This window comes from Colias eurytheme, chromosome 6 (assembly GCF_061535395.1).
Source record: "Colias eurytheme isolate Ceu_HAF_F1 chromosome 6, ilColEury1 Martin Lab GWU primary, whole genome shotgun sequence".
In the NCBI taxonomy this organism is placed as follows: domain Eukaryota; kingdom Metazoa; phylum Arthropoda; class Insecta; order Lepidoptera; family Pieridae; genus Colias; species Colias eurytheme.
The window spans coordinates 5893810-5912603 of NC_142985.1; positions in this window are offsets into that span (position 1 = coordinate 5893810).

Sequence of the window (18794 nt, forward strand, 5' to 3'; positions counted from 1 at the left end):
CGACATGTCGAAAACTCTTAGGTAGTAACATAACTCTCGAAGTTTATCTCATATTTGTATAAGCTATTGAGTCATAACAATGTTAACATCACAAGTAAGTCGTTCGCAGAGGTAACAAATACCGGGCCTGTAGCGAAGCATCCGAGCGGCCAAGCGGAAAGAGGTGGCACCTGGCAACCAGGTCGGCTAAATCAAACAACAAGGGCCAATCGTTTTTGCATGTGCCACCGAACCACGATCCCTGCTTAGTGATCCGAAAACTCAATACAAAGCTAGGGAATTGGCATTCATCATTTGCGTTTTTAATGACAGATTGCAGATTTGCAGTGCAGCCAAGCGCGTAGGGTACACAACTGTGGTACACAAGTATTTAAATTCAATTATGTATAATGTGAATATTTAGTGTTTTACGTTTTATCATGTATGTGAAATGGAATTTATGATTTTTTTATAGTTCCTTTCTTTTTTTTCTACACAAACTGAATTCTTTAAAATTCATAAAGACTTGTTGAACTATTTATTTAAGAATTTCTAGTGTAGATGCCTGTATTGCATATTGCACAATTCACAAATAATAAAATAAATAAATAAGATTCGAAATAAAAGATCCCATGATCTCAAAACTCTTTAAAAGAGGTGTATTATATTTTCATTGAAAATCAATAAAACGAATACGAACCATTACCGAGGCAAAAGTGCTTTTTAACAACCAATAATAGTCCCTGAGGCCTACCGTGTTTTATGTTTACGTTTGTATTATGTTTGTTCATATTTTATGTGTTTTATAAATATTGTACGAGAAAGTATTCCTGCTGGAATTATTAATGCTCTGCTATGGCTCTACCTTATGTAATTAAATTATAATTTAGTTTCATTGTTTCATAGTGGTCCGCTCGGCGAAGCCGGTTTACGTTTTCTCTATATAAAAACCATCCTCGTACTTCAAGGAATATTATAAAAAAAAATAATAAACAAAATCGGTTCAGCCGTTCTCGAGTTATGCGCCAACACATTTTGCGATTCATTTTTAAATTATAGATTAAAACACCTCGGCTGTAGTAATGAAGAAAAATAAATAAATTAAGAGCCTGAGGTAAAACAGTTTTATAATATTTTTGCGTAAAATAGAGGTGTGCTAAAATGTCACCTCGTAAATATAGTGACAAAAGCATTTGGCACGAAAGCTATGCGTGCCTGTGACAGTTTCCTTTGTAAGTTTTATGCCTCTTTTTACTCAACTGTCAACTGACGTTAAATACCTTTTTCAATATATTTATATCGTTAATTACATTCCTTTCTTGACAAGCGTGAATTTGTTTGCAGAATATCCTTGAGGTTATATCCTTCAAACTCTATATCCAAGGGAGATCTAATACGGTTCAGCAGTACGGAATATTAGACCGGATAAACAGAAAGACAGACAAGGCGATAAAAATTAAAATAGATATAATATATAGTCTAGCTTATTGATAAGCTGTTCCGAGCGGTTACAACCACTGGTACATAAGCTTATAGTACTGCGAAGTATCATCGTAATCCGTTCAGCGATTTTTGCGTAAAGAGTAACAAATATCCATGTATATATAAATTATGATATTATGAGTTATTTGAGCCAACCTAGGTTTATTCCACATGGAAAATTTGTCTAACATTATTGCTATTTTGGTTTCATACATGCTCAATGTAGGTATTAATTGATTTACTTCATTTGCATCAGCAGTCAGCAAAAAATTATTCAACTTTCAGTGTAAATAAATGGATATTCCTATTTTTTTTCTGATCAAGTAGGTATTATATTATATGAAATTCAATCAAACTTGAAAGCTACCAAAAGCATCATATTACTACATATTATAATAATTACTAAAGTACTATTAAAGTTTTAATACAGCAAGCAGGATTATTAATATAAAACATATTGCGTGTATTGCGTTAAAGTGAAAAATAATCTTGAGTTATTAAAATTCCTTTACTGGGTCATGTTTACGTAGAACTTTACGGGAGAGTCTCTACGTTTTGATTGTCGTGTTTCATTTACGGCCTAATTAATTAACGTAACATTTTAAATTTTACTCAATTATAATTAACTAGCTTTCCGCCCGCGACTTCGCCCGCTTTGTCTGAAACCTAATAATTACATACTAAAACCTTCGTCGAGAATCACTCTATTAAAAAAAACCGCATCAAAATCCGTTACATACTTTTAAAGATTTACGCATACAAAGAGACATAGGACGGAGAAGGCGACTTTGTTTTATACAATGTAGTGATAAATTAAAAATTATATTCCGACAGATTAGGCGAGTTACTATACAAGCTTTTAACATAATAATAACGATAAAGATTAAAAAGATTTGCTCCCTTTCAAAAGTTTAGTTCATTCCGAACTGAACGATCACTTTTTCTTTGAGAATGAAGATAAATTAATAATGAAGAACGTTGAAAATTTCTAAAAGGAAGTTGCTAACTTACTCATTGCAACTTTATTTTAAACGAGACTTTAATCGTTTTTTAGTAGGCACAATTACTTTAAGTCTTATTCTATTAGTAAAAATATATCAATCTAATAATATAATCATAATCATTATATTACAAATGACATACTTTTTATCTTTTTATATTTAACGACATTTAATATTGAAATACTTTTATTTTTTTAATGAAAACAGTATGTGATTCTCCTCTGAAGCTGTTGATTTTAAGACTATGTATATGAAAATATAAAAATGTGAAATAAAACCCTTATTATCCTAATTATCCTGACTTTCCTTTTTAACTTATAAATGCGATAGTATCTCTGTCTGTCTCTTCTCCAAGACAAAACCACTAAATCCATTCGTTAGTAGCAAATTTGGTACAAAGAGAGTTGGAGACCTGAGAAAGGACATGGAACAGTTTTTATCCCGGAAACCCAACGGGAACGGGAACTACATGGGTTTTCATTGGACTACGCGGCCGATACCGAGGGCGGAAAGCTAGTACAAAATAATAAATACCAACCGATATCGGCATTAGTTTTGTTCGTGACATTCACTGAAGGAATTAGACTTAGATTTACTGCCGTTCGTTTCGAGTCTGGGAATGTTTGACTTATTACAATGAAAACACCTGGGATTCTAGTTCAACTGATATGGAACAAATGCCCTAGTAATACTGTTAACAATTCTTGGCGTTGTTTGTTTGTAGCCTACTGTAGAAATGTCGAATAAGTGAATTTGCTATTGAAAAGCTTCTAAATTTTTAATTCCATTGATTGCATTATACTCGCTTGTAGTTGAGATATTATTAATAATAATGAACAATAAGAAGCTTACTCGCTTTAAAAATATATGCAATCTTTACGATGCTTAAAGGTCAGTAATAATCTTGTATAAAGTAGAAAATCTATTAAAGTGTTGCTCTAGTACAAAAGCTAGAATAATGTAAAAGTTCATCTAAATCCGTTCAGTAGTTTTGTCTCGAATCTCGATTTGATACAAACATCCAAATTTTTGTATTTGTTATATGTAGATATATATAAGTTTTCAGTAAACTCCATCTACAGAAAAGCTAAGAACTCTTCCATGCTTTCGTAAAAGTTTTCAGTAAGCTTTGGTGTTTCTTGTGTAAAATTATAGATGGCGCTCTTCTAAATAGCGTGTTTCATTGGCAAGTTTATAGAGTGCGTCGATTTTATTAAATACTAGCGGTCCGCCCCGGCTTCACCCGTGGTACATATTTACGTTTTCTCTACATAAAAACCATCCTCGTACTTCAAGGAATATAATAAAAAAAGAATTATCGAAATCGGTTCAGCCGTTCGCGAGTTATGCGCTTACCAACACATTTTGCGATTCATTTTTATATTATAGAGAGATTAAATACGATACGAAGGTTTAGTTATAACTTAAACTATTCAATAAATAACTCCTGAAATTGTTTATGTTAATGAATATGTAATTTTTAAATAATAATCAGTCCAAAATTAATATGCTTGGTGCACACCCCTGAATTTATATTTAATTAATTATTGTCATTATCATAATAGCGATGGGTAGGGCGTAAAATATGAGACTAAGACCTTATATTTTTATAACTTAGGTATATAAGTCGGATATACAATAAAAATTATACATATTATGTTATCTTTTAAGGTTACATATTTGATTATAAGAAAAGATAAGTCACATAAATGCTCACACAACATCAAACTGAAACACGAAACATGAGCCTGAAAAAATAAAACCCGTTGTTCCCAAAACCAATAATTATTTTAGTAAAGACTTTGGTCGTCGTTATGAAACATAATATCCATATTCTAATTCTCATCCAACTGAATTTCTAAGCTGAAAATCTTTCAAATGTAATTCCTGTGCATCCCGCGATAATAGGCTGTTACAAGTTTGCCTAACGAGATTCCATCAAAACGTTTACTGTTCAAGTTAAATTACCAGAAGCTAATTTTACAGTGCTCTGATAGCCAATAAATTATGTAGGGAGGGTGAGGGGCTCATTTTTTCCACTTTAGTCGGTCTCAGCAAAGTGCTTGCGAATGTTGTAGAAGGTTGTATATCAGTCAATGTCCGCTGGACGTTTAAATTGTTACTTAATTTATTGTTTCTAATTCGCATCATGTAATTGAAAACAGTCGGCATAAACACGTTTCGTGTTTTTGACGTGACAACGTCTTATAATTCGATAGAGCCGGCTGCACGCACGAAAAAACATGACTCATGCGGCGTTACCTCGCTCTGAGGCGTTCCATAGGCTTGAAGTGCAAGCGAGAGCGCGGAACGAGCGACAAAGAAGCACAATCGGACGTTGTCACGTTCAACTATCGCGATCGTAAGTAAACCGACTTTACAGACAACCAATTTTTGAAGTGAAACTTCTTTATCGGGGTTGGAAAAAAATTTAGTGTAACATTTTTTTGTTACGCGTGACATTTTTCCGTTACGCGCCATCTTTTTCTTATCCCTACCACGCGTGATCCGGCGTATTTTTGTAAAGTTGCATATCCTAATAGTGAAAGTTTGTAAGTATGGATGTATGGATGTTTGTTACTCTTTCACGCAAAAACTACTGAACCGATTACAATGAATTTTAGCACACATATAGAGTGTAACTTGGATTAACACATAGGATAGGTTTTATCCCGGAAATCCCACGGGAACGGGAACTATGCGGGTTTATCTTTGAAAATGCGGGCGGAAAGCTAGTAGTCAATTATTTTTTGAAAAATAAGGTCATAAAAGAAGTTTCACTTCTTACGTGTGTACACTAGTACACGCACACATTTTTTTATTTAGCTTTGTGTGATTCACTTGCGAATATGCCTAAGTGTTAACAATCGAATAAATATAGATACGGAAGCACTGCTCAACGTTGCTTGTGTTTAAGTAAAAGCACAGATTAATTTGAGGTTGTTAATTCACTACAAGTTTCATCTATGGCACTTGGGCACGTTTCCTCACAGGCTTATAATACTTGTCTATGACTCTTGAATAATACCATAATGATCAATCACCGTTTACACAACAGATATGAGGGCTTTTCAATATAACGTTAGATAAGAAAACTATTTACTGATTGATATGGATTGTTTTGAAGATAAAACTGATGAACTGACTTTTGGAATAACGCCAAAGTAAAATGCTATGCCTACATTAAGTCGAAAGACCTTATTTCATAGACATTATTTCAGCTATATTTTGTTCTATTCATTACAAGAATGTGCGTACAATCGCTTTTTATTAAGGTCTTGTTATTCTTTATAAGATATTTGAAGTCTAGACTGTTATAGGTACCCGATATAATTGTGTTGTAACATGAGACTAAAATATATAAAAATAGCGGGAAATATGTCTAATATTTCATAACTTTAACACTAATAAAAAGTTCAAAATCTTATTGTTTTTTTTTTTAAATGTCAGAGCAAGCAAAGGAGCAGATGGGCCACCTGATGTTAAGTGGTCACCACCGCCCATAAACACTTGTAACACTAGAAGTATTACAGTTGCTTTGCCGGCCTTTTATGGACAAATAAGCTCTTTTCTTGAAGGCCCCAATGTCGTAGTTGTTCGGGAACACCGCAGGTGGCAAATCGTTCCACAGTTTCACCGTACGCGGAAGGAAGTTGCGGGTGAAGCGGACAGTGGTGGAGCGCCAACCATCCAGATGGTGCGGATGGAACTGGTTTTTACGGCGTGTGGTCCAGTGGTGGAACTGTGCGGCTGGTAAAAGGTGGAACAATTCCTCAGAGCACTCCCCATAGTAGATTCTGTACAGTATACAGAGAGACGCAACGTCTCTTCGCACTGACAGTGGATCGAGCCTATCGGAAAGCCTACGGTCATCGACAATTACAGGAGTTAAGGAGCTTAAGGAGTTGATACTGTGGGGCCCCGGCCCAGAGATGAGAACAGTACTCCATATGCGGTCGCACCTGAGCCTTGTACAGCTGAAGTCGGTGGGCCGGCTTGAAGTACTGTCTCGATCTACTGTAGAGTCTTATAATATTTAATGTTTCCACAACGGAGCAATTTTTTAGTAGAAATTAGAATGCTACTAAACTTTTCTCAATGATAATAACGATTCTTGAAACTATTTTTAAAGCTTGTCATAATATTATCAGCACGTGTTACTTTTCCATAAATTTGCAGACTTTGTAGGGATCACGAACCTTAATAAATTTATCCGCAGTCTAACGCGTTAACCCAACGGATCTTATTATTATAAGCCTATCGGTCCTTACTATCTTTTGAAAGTTTTGTTTCCTTTTATATTATTAAATTAAATAACTTTGGCTTTATGCATAAAACATTATTCGATAGAGAAATTTTTTATGTACTATGTAATAATTCCCATGATCCCATGATGTAGAAAAATAAAATTTAAATAAGACAGAATCGCAGTAGGTAAATCAATCTTTGAGTTAATGGAAAACTCTGATTTTTTGTAAAAATTCTTCTGTTTCAAAATGTAAGCAAATTAAAACAAGGGTCGTTGTAATGAATTAAAATAGTCGAAATCCACTGACGAATAAAAATGTCACGAACGCTGAAAGTGCCTCGCTTCTGTCGACAGTGACACCCAGGATTAGAAAGAATTGAATACTACGAAATATTCAAACAGTTGGAAAATAAACTTTTATTTTAAATACATTGGGTAAAGGATTGAAGTAATCGACGCTTCTTTTCATCAACAAAGCTTCAATTCAAAATTCAGCATAGGGTTGTCTACATAGTACATTAGGTACAATATATGCAATTAGGAATTTGATAATTAATATAATTGATAAGTTTGATATATCAAACAAATTATGTGACGAAAGCAATTATTATTGTAGTTGTATTCTCTTTGTTCATTGTTAATAATCTTGACGTTATTAAGCGATAGTCAATTATAATATTTATGACTTTGAGGAATTTCTTCGAATCACACACGCACACATTCACATTAATTAATTACATCCAATTATTATTCTATATTATACCAGCCGACCCGGGAAACGTTATTCTGCCAGGACACCCTAATCACCTAGTGGTACCAATGAAATAATCCTAAGTACTTTACGACCTTTTTTAGACCTACCGAATATACATATTACACGAATATTCAAAAACGGTAAAGCCGTTTTGTAGTTTTGTTTTACACGGTTTTTTTTTTGGAGTGACTCGAGAATTTTGTAATTATAGATACCGTAGACCGCTTCCTTGGTTGGTGGATGAACGGGACGCGTGAACTTAGCACCGAGGGATCCAGGCATCGATACTCTGTGGGGACTAATAAAAATAAAATGTCTTGGTCTGGCAGGACGCAGAAGACTGATCACCTAGTTGTAGGTAAAAAAAAACGGAAATTCACTTTTTATAACAATTGAGAATATAGAATATATAATATATCTATTGTATCTGAAAAAATGTCACAGTTTTTTACTCCATTTTTATCAGCGTATCTATTCGACAATGCATTATTAATCTAGCTCATATCTAGCTATATTTGAATGTCGACATTTACGACTTTTCGATTCTTATCAATTTTTATTAAAATTCACTGAGGCAACAAAACAAACAATCGAAAATAGCGCTGAACTTGGCTGGAACAGTCCTCATTACCAAATAGATTAATGAAATGGTTCGAGGTAAACTTTCTTATACAAATACTTGTTCGAAATACACTTCCGTTCCAGAGAATACATTAACGTCTCCCAAATCTATTTTAAATACTAAAACTGGAAACGTGTAAATAATTGAGTTTCAAGCTCGTATATTAGAGTAGATTGCTTTTATATTGCATTTATTAACACACCGCATGTGTTAATTATAAATCGAGGGAAAACGATTATGAACCAATTACAAATTTTACAGTATCAATAAATAGTAAAAACTTTTTAATACTTTCCCGTTTGTATTATTTGAATTTAACAGTAAATAACATTATTTCCAACAATGAAAACGGAAGAATAGATCGAACAACGCGTGAAGTACAAACTTTCTAATCTTCAACGCCAATCGGCTTTTACTTTCTTTGAAAACAGTTATATCATTCCTCCAGTACTGACATCTAATTCTGGAGAAAAAGAAATAGCGAAACCACATAAATTTGAACGCCTTCATTCAAACTTGTCGTTGGTTGCGGCCATGAATAGTATTCGGACAGATTGCGTCCAAAACTTTGTCGATTTAATTCAAACCATTCGACTATGTGATTATTTATTAACGAAACTTGAAACGTTTATACGCACAATGCTCATTTTATCTATGTTGTTCTCATTTCGTGAAATTCCCTTTACACGAGAAAAAAGAAGCACGTAAACGGAAAAATTATATTCAGTTTTAATCGATTTTGATTCATATGTTAACTAACAATTTAGTTAGAAATTCAATTTGCAGCAGTAGTAAGCTATATTAACTAACTCTAGAAACATCTATTAAAATCAATGAAAGGTAATTAAGAGAGGCTATGAAGTTCATCCCACATTGTTTCAAATTACTACCAAAATGAACACATTGCCGTCATTAGAGGCGAAAAATATTCCAGTGTCTTGTGTTGTAACGTGAAAAACCTCTTAACTCCTTTAACCCACTGAAAATGGAAACATGTGAAGAGGTTTCAGGAGATATACGGGTTTACCAAAAGCCGTTAAAAGGGTAAGGCCGAAATGGCCGTCAATCTGATATGAGAAGTAAATAAATAACATCGTTAACATTTAGTGCGATAACCTCGTGAATTTGGAAAGTGTGAAAAACGTCAGAAGGGCGATATTAAAATATTAAGTATTACTTAAGCAATAAATAATGTACCGTTGCAATGAAATAGCTATAAATGCTAATGCTCTATCAATACCTAGAATACAAAAGAAAAAATAAAATTACTTATAACATTTTTTTTAGTAGTAAGTCATATAACTAAGGCAAGATTTAGTCTAGTTCTTACAAACTTTATTTCAATAAATTTGTAAATGCAAATGAAATATTGTCGAAACATAGAGCTTGTGAACATTTTTTTATTATCTTAATCATTTATCGCCCCAAGTTCGCCATATCGTAAATGAGCATCTAAATCGAAATTGATTGTATGAAACTACTTCAATTCTATCTTTTAAAAAGCTTATTCTATGTAAAGTGATCATACGTACTCTCACAATCTCTTTTCATGAATTTTTTCTCAAAATCTCCTTTTGCAGCGATTGCAATTCGCAGATAGTAATCATGTAGACGTGGAAAGTAGATGTAATATGAATTTTTAAACAAGTGAGAGCCAATTCGATGGACTTAATAATGTAGGGAGCTGTGTCAGGCGACCGGGGGACGCTTCTGAATTATGAAGGCCTTCGTACTACAGTTTTCATTCGCTGCACGAAATCTGTGCTCTCTTGCAGAGTAAATCATCGAAATTGGGCACCGAAATGTCGCTCTGGAGAATTTTTGACCAACGATATTTTCGTATGCGTATTATAAGTTGCACAATTAATGGTAAAGAAACAAAAATTGAGGACTGTATGTACAATTTATTGCGTTGATTCATTCATAGAGAAACACTTAACTCGAAAGGGTAAGATTTTATCGAACATATTATGAATTTTCATTTGTGTGACAGTTATTCTAAATTGTTACAGACTCATACACTTTGTAGCAATTTTCTTGCTACAAAGTGTTATGAGTCTTGTAAAAGCAATTTTGATTAATGTTATACTATAATTTTGATTAATGTTGTCCTACTCTTATATAAACGATGATACAATTACATGTGTATCATCGTTTATATAAGAGTAGGAGACTCTCGTCAGCAAAGTAATTTCCACAACCTCTTTCATTAATGCCAGCAATTTGGCTGTTTATTTTCTGCTACGATACAACATTAACTGTCCCTTTTATTTGGACTATGTATACCTTTGTAGGCTTTCCTCGGCCTATTTATTTTTCGCTATATAATGTGTTTTACAAAAAATTCCCAATCGTGCCAAGAGACATTTATCTTCTTTTGATTGTATCAACAACCTTATACATCCCTTGATGTATTCTTTATTTTACTTACAAAAAACAGAATATATAAAAACTAAAAAGGAAAATATATTTCATTGCACTAAAATAACCTTTATAACCGGGTAGAATGTAAAAAATTCACATTTCGTGTTCCTGGAAACGTTTAACAATAGTGTATCAGAACAATAAGCCTTTTCAATTTCAAAGGATTTATATACACAGAATTTGTTAAAATAGAATTGCTACATATCCTATATATTTTTTATATAGCCATGAATTTTTGATGTTAGAGCAATGCCAATGAGAAACAGTAGGTAAATGAATATGGTTTTACAAAATAATTGATTCTTTGATAAAGTAAAAGGTTTTTCGGATTTTAACAGAATTTAATCATTATAGTTTATCACGACGTTTCGCACGCAGCGAGCGTTGTTAAATCTTTAATTTCTAAATAATACTCGCGTAAAATAAAAAAAAAGAAGATTCTTTGTCTTTTCAAAATGAAATAGGTGAAACCAAAACGTAAAATTAGCTTAGAGAGGAACATAGACTTCACACTACGTTTGCCTTTGTCCACATGAGGGGTTGGGCTGCATTATACGAGCGTGGGCTAGCATAATATGTGATCATGACGTAGATACTGCAACGTACTATACCACATAGCAACTGCTGCCGATTCTAATTAAATTTTATATGAATGTCTCTAACAGATATTAACATCGTTAAACACAGCTTAATAAAAACTTATAGAAAATAAAGTATAGAGTTATGGTACCAGTTATCTATAAATCGTTTTATCTCTACTAATATTATAAAGCTGAAGAGTTTGTTTGTTTGTTTGAACGCGCTAATCTCGGGAACTACTGGTCCGATTTGAAAAATTCTTTCGGTGTTAGATAGCTCATTTATCAAGGAAGGCTATAGGCTATATACCATCACGCTACGACCAACAGGAGAGGAGCCACGGGGGTGAAACCGCGCGGAGCGGCTAGTTGTGTTATAGTTGTATAAAGGTTTCTAAGAAATAATTTCGCTATCAATGATAAAAAGAACCTTCTTTTTATCATCGATAGGGAAATTATTTCTCCTAATAAATAATAGGATCTTAAACAGGATATTCCCCACTCTCGCACATGAAACAGTCGTCCAATTCGTATTCGTACGTAAAAGTAATGGGAGAATAAACATGAAAAAGCAACAAAAAATCGACACGACGAACAACTTCCTTCTTTAGAGACCCATAAATTGCACCGAAAATGTATCCACGTTAGTTAAGAAGAAAGTTGGGTAATATATGGAATATATGAAAAATGGCTAAAAATAATTCCATAATAATTGGTTTGTTCAATTTGTATTCGCTTGGTAATTAATGTTGGATAAATTTAAAAATATAACTTAGTTTTAAAGATAAAAAAAACACTACATTCACTAATTTACTAAATGAAATAAAATAATCGGCATTGGGATTATTCTCGATTTTTTTTTCTATTAAAAGCTATCAAATTCAAAGGAGATTTTCCACCGAGCGTTTCATTTGTGCCAAGTCCTACTGGGCCTTAAGGGTATAATTCGCATACTTTAATACGGTTGGCTGTTGCTGGTAATTCAATTACTAGATATTTGTTTTAATAAAGCATAAATTTTTCTCTAATCCTAATCCAATACCCAATTCACAATTTTGGTTTTAGGTTATCACGGTTATTATGTACATTATCCTCTAAAAATGGGGAAATATAATGCGAAATTGTTGCTTATTTTATACCCTTATACTTATACGAGTAGGAAAGAAACACTAACTAGAAGAGAAGCGAAGGTATGACGTTGTAATAAATACTCATTCCAGTGTTTTTTCTTGCAGTAGGTACTATAAAATGAATTTATTAATAAAAATAATTTATATTATTTTACGTCTCATTTTAAGTTCATATATACACAAGTGTTAGGTTTTAAGACTCTAATTAGAACCCAGAGCAATGCTACAATTGTGCGACATAGCAGATGTTAAATAGGTATTACCTACTCGCTTTTGCGAATACGGCAAATAGAAATTTTGTTACCTCGTTACGTGTTACGTTTATTTTTTCACACAAACTACAGAAAACCTTTCTTATATTTTGTATTTGGAGCAGCATATTTCTTTTATTCTCCGCATTTCCAATTTCTGCTTCTGCGTTTAACAGCGATAAAAATGTACGGAATATACAATTACCAAAATACGAAATCTTCCTAATGAAGGCAACGTGAACTCAAATTAGAGATGGTAATTTTTTAATATATGTGTCTACAACATTAGAAATCACTAATGTGTTAGATAAAGTCTTACTTTACTCTTCTAAATCTTTCATTATTATAATCTGATACAAATTAATAAATCAAAATTATTTGTTGCGACATTATTTCAGTGCACGATCCCATAGATAGTAAGAAGTAGTAAGAATTAAATTCAGTGTATTTAAATACAAAGAAATTTAACTAAAAACAACAGTTATTATTATTAATCGATTAACAAGAAATGATTTCAATGTGCATACAGCGGAATAATGTCCTCCATTCATCTGTTATTGCAATTGAACCGTAAACATGTGCTGGTTTCAATGTCGTAAGAGATCATTTACAGATCAGAAATTATATTGTGAGATTCATATAATCTCTTGTTTCAGCACGATATATTATTATATTTGTATGATATTATTAATTATTAAACACTTGACCGTAATTTGAAGCTTACTTCATTGAGAAGGTACCTAGCTTTTTCCGCCTATTTTGCCCTCTCTTTCCGTTGTATATATGCTATCTCTCTCGCACACCTCTCCACCAGGTGGCGGGGCGCACGATAATGTGCGGGCGCTGGATGTTTTTTCATTGGCGTCTAGCTTCCGCCGCGAGAAGGTTGTCTACAAGACTACAACCTTGGTGCTATTAAGTATTAAGTATTGCTTAAAGCAAGTGCTAAAAGTGTTAAAAAGTGTATCCCGTCGGATCGGTACAGTGAGTTATTTTTACATCTATTCTAATTTAAAGTCAACGGTATAATCGTTGGACTTTATTTGAAATGCTGAGGTTTTTAATGAATCCTTCAGCAATAGTTTATTTTTCAATATACTTAAATACTTAATAGCATGAATAAAGATATTTAAAATTAACGATACAACCGTTACATTTTACTTGAAATAGTAACTTTTCTTTTGAAATATTTCATTATGCAATATGTACTAATTAATATTTGAATTTTTAATACTGTGAGTAAAGCTATTTTAACGGTGTTACCGTTCGGCTTTACTCGAATCGTTAATATTACTTTTGTGATTATTTGATATTACTAGATATATCAAATACCCTCTCTTGTATATAGATATTTTTAATTATTTATTTCATTTTTAATAATGTGTTTTTATTACAAGGTTACAAGTGAATTTTTCTTGGAAAAATTACAATTAATACCTACTTAGTATGGATATGAGCCAACTCAAAGCTTTACAGGCATACGATCCATTGCTACGACTTTATTACATTGTCGTTATCGCTAGGAACGGTTCGGAATTCCTATAATAGTTTATTACTAAAAATTATCGAACGAGATGAGTCAGCTCCAAGAAGTCACGACATGTCAGAACATGTTGTGATATTATTTTATAAATCGTACGGGAGTTACCGCTCAACTGAATAATGATGGAATTCGCTCATGTATAGTAGATACGTACCATGAATGTACCACACATTCAAAACTATCCGTAGTCTATACGTGTCCTTTTTATGAGTATTATTCTGATCCGTTTTTATGTGAAAATAGACATATTACACACGGCTAATTTGATTGAAAATTACGTTTCCTATGTTTCAAATGATGCAACTTTTTTGTTTAAACGAGTAAGTACCAAAATTTTACAATTCAATTCTTTGGTTTACTGAACTTGTGCTGAAAGGGTTATCGTATAATAATTATCGAGATACCTTAATATAAATTAGATTTAGATACATTTATTTCAAAGGATTTACAATTCACTTCTAACGTTTTAGAATAATATTATAAACTTGTACACCTTGACAAAAAGTAAAAAATTGCGGGTGAGTGGAGATTATTTTGTGCAATTAAATATAACGTCCTACGACGGTATGGTTGCGTTCGTAAGGAATGTTAAAACGGATATAAAGCAACTAAATGTTACATCGATTGCATGAACAAAAATAAATATGAATCGAAGTTCATTTTAAAATTTAGTGAATTGATTTGAATTATGAATTTATTAAATAGTTAGTTCTTTTTTATATAAACATAATAATTAATTACCATTGTCAAATCAATTCTTATTAATTCATCCTGGACAGTTGTCGCTAACATTGGAAAATAAGTTAAAGGACCTTGTTAATTGCTATATTATTTAAATGATTATTTACTGCTAATCTTATATTAGCACTAAGGTGTATTCTTGCTCGAAGCAGAATACATAAATGTGGCCACTACTCCTCGCAGGGGTTAGCCAGGTCAAATCCACCCTCGCAGGGTGTCTCTTAAGCATTTTTTGGCAGGCCCTACTTATTTCTAGTTACAAACATCCCTCGCGCAGCTGTCGCTCGCAGGGAAATGGTGCAAATATATATCGGCCCTCGCGGGGCTTTGATTACAACCGTCCCTCACGGAAAAGATTGTGCAAATATATATCAGCCCTCGCGGGGCTTTGATTACAACCGTCCCTCACGGAGAAATGGTGCAAATATATATCAGCCCTCGCGGGGCTTTGACTACAACAGTACCTCACGGAGACATGGTGCAAATATATATCAGCCCTCGCGGGGCTTTGATGGCGATTGGTGCAAATATACAAAGGATTGATCATTAAAATGATCATAGATATTTGCTTTCGTCAACGAGGACCCACGAAAGAAGTTTTGGATATGACCGTATCGGATCTTCACTCTTCTAAGGTAGGTAGAAAAAGGTTTTGAAATCTTCTTCACAGTGGGCAGTATAGTAATATGACCTAATAAATACAATAAAGGTTAGAGACGTCAAATAATGGGCGCATGAAATTGATACTTCGTATCCTAAAAGTTTACGCTTCAGGAATCAGGAAACCACCATTGGTTTACCAATTATTATGGAAATTGGAATTGAACAAATCGTATTTACCAATGTAAAGCCTATTCACAACAAAGGAAGGCGAGTCGGATCAAATATCATCTCGCAGATGATTTGTGGCGGTGGTTTCGAGGATTGTCACCAAGCCTTGCGTCAACGGTATGTTTGGTATCGTCATTCAATGGCACTAGCCGACCAATTTTCATATAAAAACATCGGAAGATATTTTTTAATCGCAAAGCGATTGAATGTAACAAATGACGATTGATTCAAAATCAAATTTCAAATTTCAAACGATTGATTACGTATATTTGACCTCTCATAGGCCTATTTTAGTTGCCCGGTCTTGTAGGCAATTTATTTGACTCGTTTTTCAACCCATTTGACCTCATTATTGCACCCATGAGGTTTTTTCTTCAGGGCTCAAACAATAAATCGCTGAGGGATTAGGATAATCGTTTGTTAGACAAGTTTCTTGTCATCCCACCAGGATTATTATATTGTATAATAAAGTTATATACAACTATTTACGTAAAACGTTTAAGTACTCAACGAATACTGAGAATACTGACTGTTGAGTTACATAGGATAGAGGATAAATAACGGAAAGTCAATCTATCCAAACAAAAGCCTCTTATTATTAGATATTACTTGGAACCCCTACCCTAACGAGAAACCAAATGACTGTTCATTTCTTTGCTTTGAGGGGGGGGGGGGGGCAATAAATGAAATGCAGTAGGTACAGACTATACGGCTTTTAAAATATAAGTCTGGTAAGCGAACTAAACTTTGCTAGTTTAGTTCTTGCTATATCGCTGTCCGTGGCTGCCTCTCGTGTTTACGGATGAATAAAGTAATGTCCTGTCTTCGCATCCACAGCTAACTGTCCTATACTGTCATAATCTTAACACAGATTCATTGGACATAGCTCCCCACGAGCTCTGTTCTTCATTTTTGCACTCGCACAACTGTGGACAACACGAGAGCAATGCCTGCATTGGTAGCAGTTACAATAAAGGGCTAGCAAGGTAGGCTAGCCATATTACGGATGTTGGAACAACCGACTATATTTAGGGCAATTTTCTTTGTCCAGTGTAACGTTTAGACTGTCGTAGCATTCCTACGGAACAAAGATGGGATCAGATCTGCATCCTTAATGAAGTTAATCGAAAGGAGATACTTTCAGACGACGATAGTATTCAAAATCCACCATATTCCTGAGCATAATAATGCATAGTTAAGCTTATAATCTCTCTTGCCATTATCCTGCAGCAGAATTCCTTGGCGATAATTTGTTCTCGTAATGCTGGGGCCACACTAACGTCTAACGTCTAATGCCCTTTATCGCGATAATTATTCCGATAATTTTTAAGGCGTTAAGTGGGTGGCTACACTTGAACGGTCAACGTGAATGCCGATTGTTGGCGATAAAAACGGCGTTAATTTTACTAAAATTCTAGCAAGATGGACGTAGTGTGACCGCTTCATTGCGTTAATTCTCGCGATAAAGCTATCGCCTCGCCAAACGGCAATGTTAATGCCGTTGTTAAATAATACTGGCTACACCTAAAGTTAACGTCCATTATCGCGTTAATTAATGGCATTTCCTGTTAGTGTGGCCCCAGCATTAGAACGAGCGAGGTTGTTACGATAATATGAGAAATCCTGTCAGTTAGAGACCTGAACGACGCGATAGAGTACCGCTATTTCAGTAGTAGTAGCACCTAGAAGGGTGAAGGTATTCTGGAAAGCGGAACTGAAGGCCCGGTCAGCAGCACCAGCCACCTAATAGACAGTGTTCAGTGCTGCACTGCTATAATCTGCAAAATGACTCTGACGGTATGAAAATGTGGAGTACATTTTCAAAATATCAAATGATATAGTTGGAATAAAAATCCTATTTGCCTCCGTCTACCCAAAAGACGTACGGAGTAGCTAGTAGTAGTTGGTTGAATTATAATAAGTATAGTTAAAATCCTTTATTACTGACTGGATAAATTTGGCTCTTTTCCTATCTGACGTTCATATAGCTGTTGACTGCCTAGTGTTATGCACAAACACTATTATAAATAAGTCACGTTATGTAGTCCCGAGACTTTCGGTATATAAGTTCTGATGTAAATCATAATTATATCTTAAAACTGAATTGATTAAAAGTATCGTACTTAGCTGTAGTAATTGCAGTTTTGGGGCACAGATAAGCTCTTTATCATTTTAGTCTCTTGAGTTCAGTATATTTGTTTCCAGTACAGAGTTTATGACCTATCAGTTTTAAATAAATAATTCATGCATTGTACTGAAAGTACCAGCCATGTTTAGATTATGATTGCGACGTTGGCTCTAAACATTAAAAGATACCGCACGGTTTAGTTGGATGTTAAAAATCTGTATTATAATTTAAACCATTTACCTGTTTTGTTATTTTATTGCCTTATTCAAGGGGTGACCTTTTAAATTTACTTCTGACCCCAAAAGTAAGGACCAAGGTCTCTTCTTGTCCGCTTGTAGCAGGTTGGGTTAAAACTGTGTGAGTTGAGACATTTGGTAATTCTATGTTAAGATGATTCAATGATGCTTCTGCAGAGTTCTAATTGAATAAATAAAGGTTTGAGTTTGAGGTATTTTTGCCTCGTCGGGATCAGCTGTTGCTTCATTTTGTAAGTAACATCTAAATGCGTAATTGAAAGTCGTTACTGGCGCTTTCGCAGATTTACGCTAAAGATAGTGGAAATTGTAGTAACTTTAACTTTTCAAGCCCAAAAAGGTTAACTAAGGTACGCTTGAACCAATCTCATAAGTTCTAATACTTTTAATCATTATGATTAACTTTTTGGTTCTTATTTGATTAACTTTTCATCTGGGATTGTTAATATATTATATAATATAAAAATTTGTGTGATTTATTAGTAGGTATACTATCTGCACACCTTACTCTTTCAAATAAAGAAATAAGTAATTACTTATGTATTCAAATTCACATTGGCGTCACATTGTACACCAGGTGGGTAACAGACAGGTCTCAATGAAGTAAGCTTCAAATTACGGTCAAGTGTTTAATAGCTGTGTTTTACCTGAAAATAAAACACATATTAAATACTTACCTATATTTGAAGCTTACACTTAACGTCCACCTGTTGTGGATTTCGACTCAATGAAAAAACATCCAGCGCCCGCACATTATCGTGCGCCCCGCCACCTGGTGGAGAGGTGTGCGAGAGAGATAGCATATATACAACGGAAAGAGAGGGCAA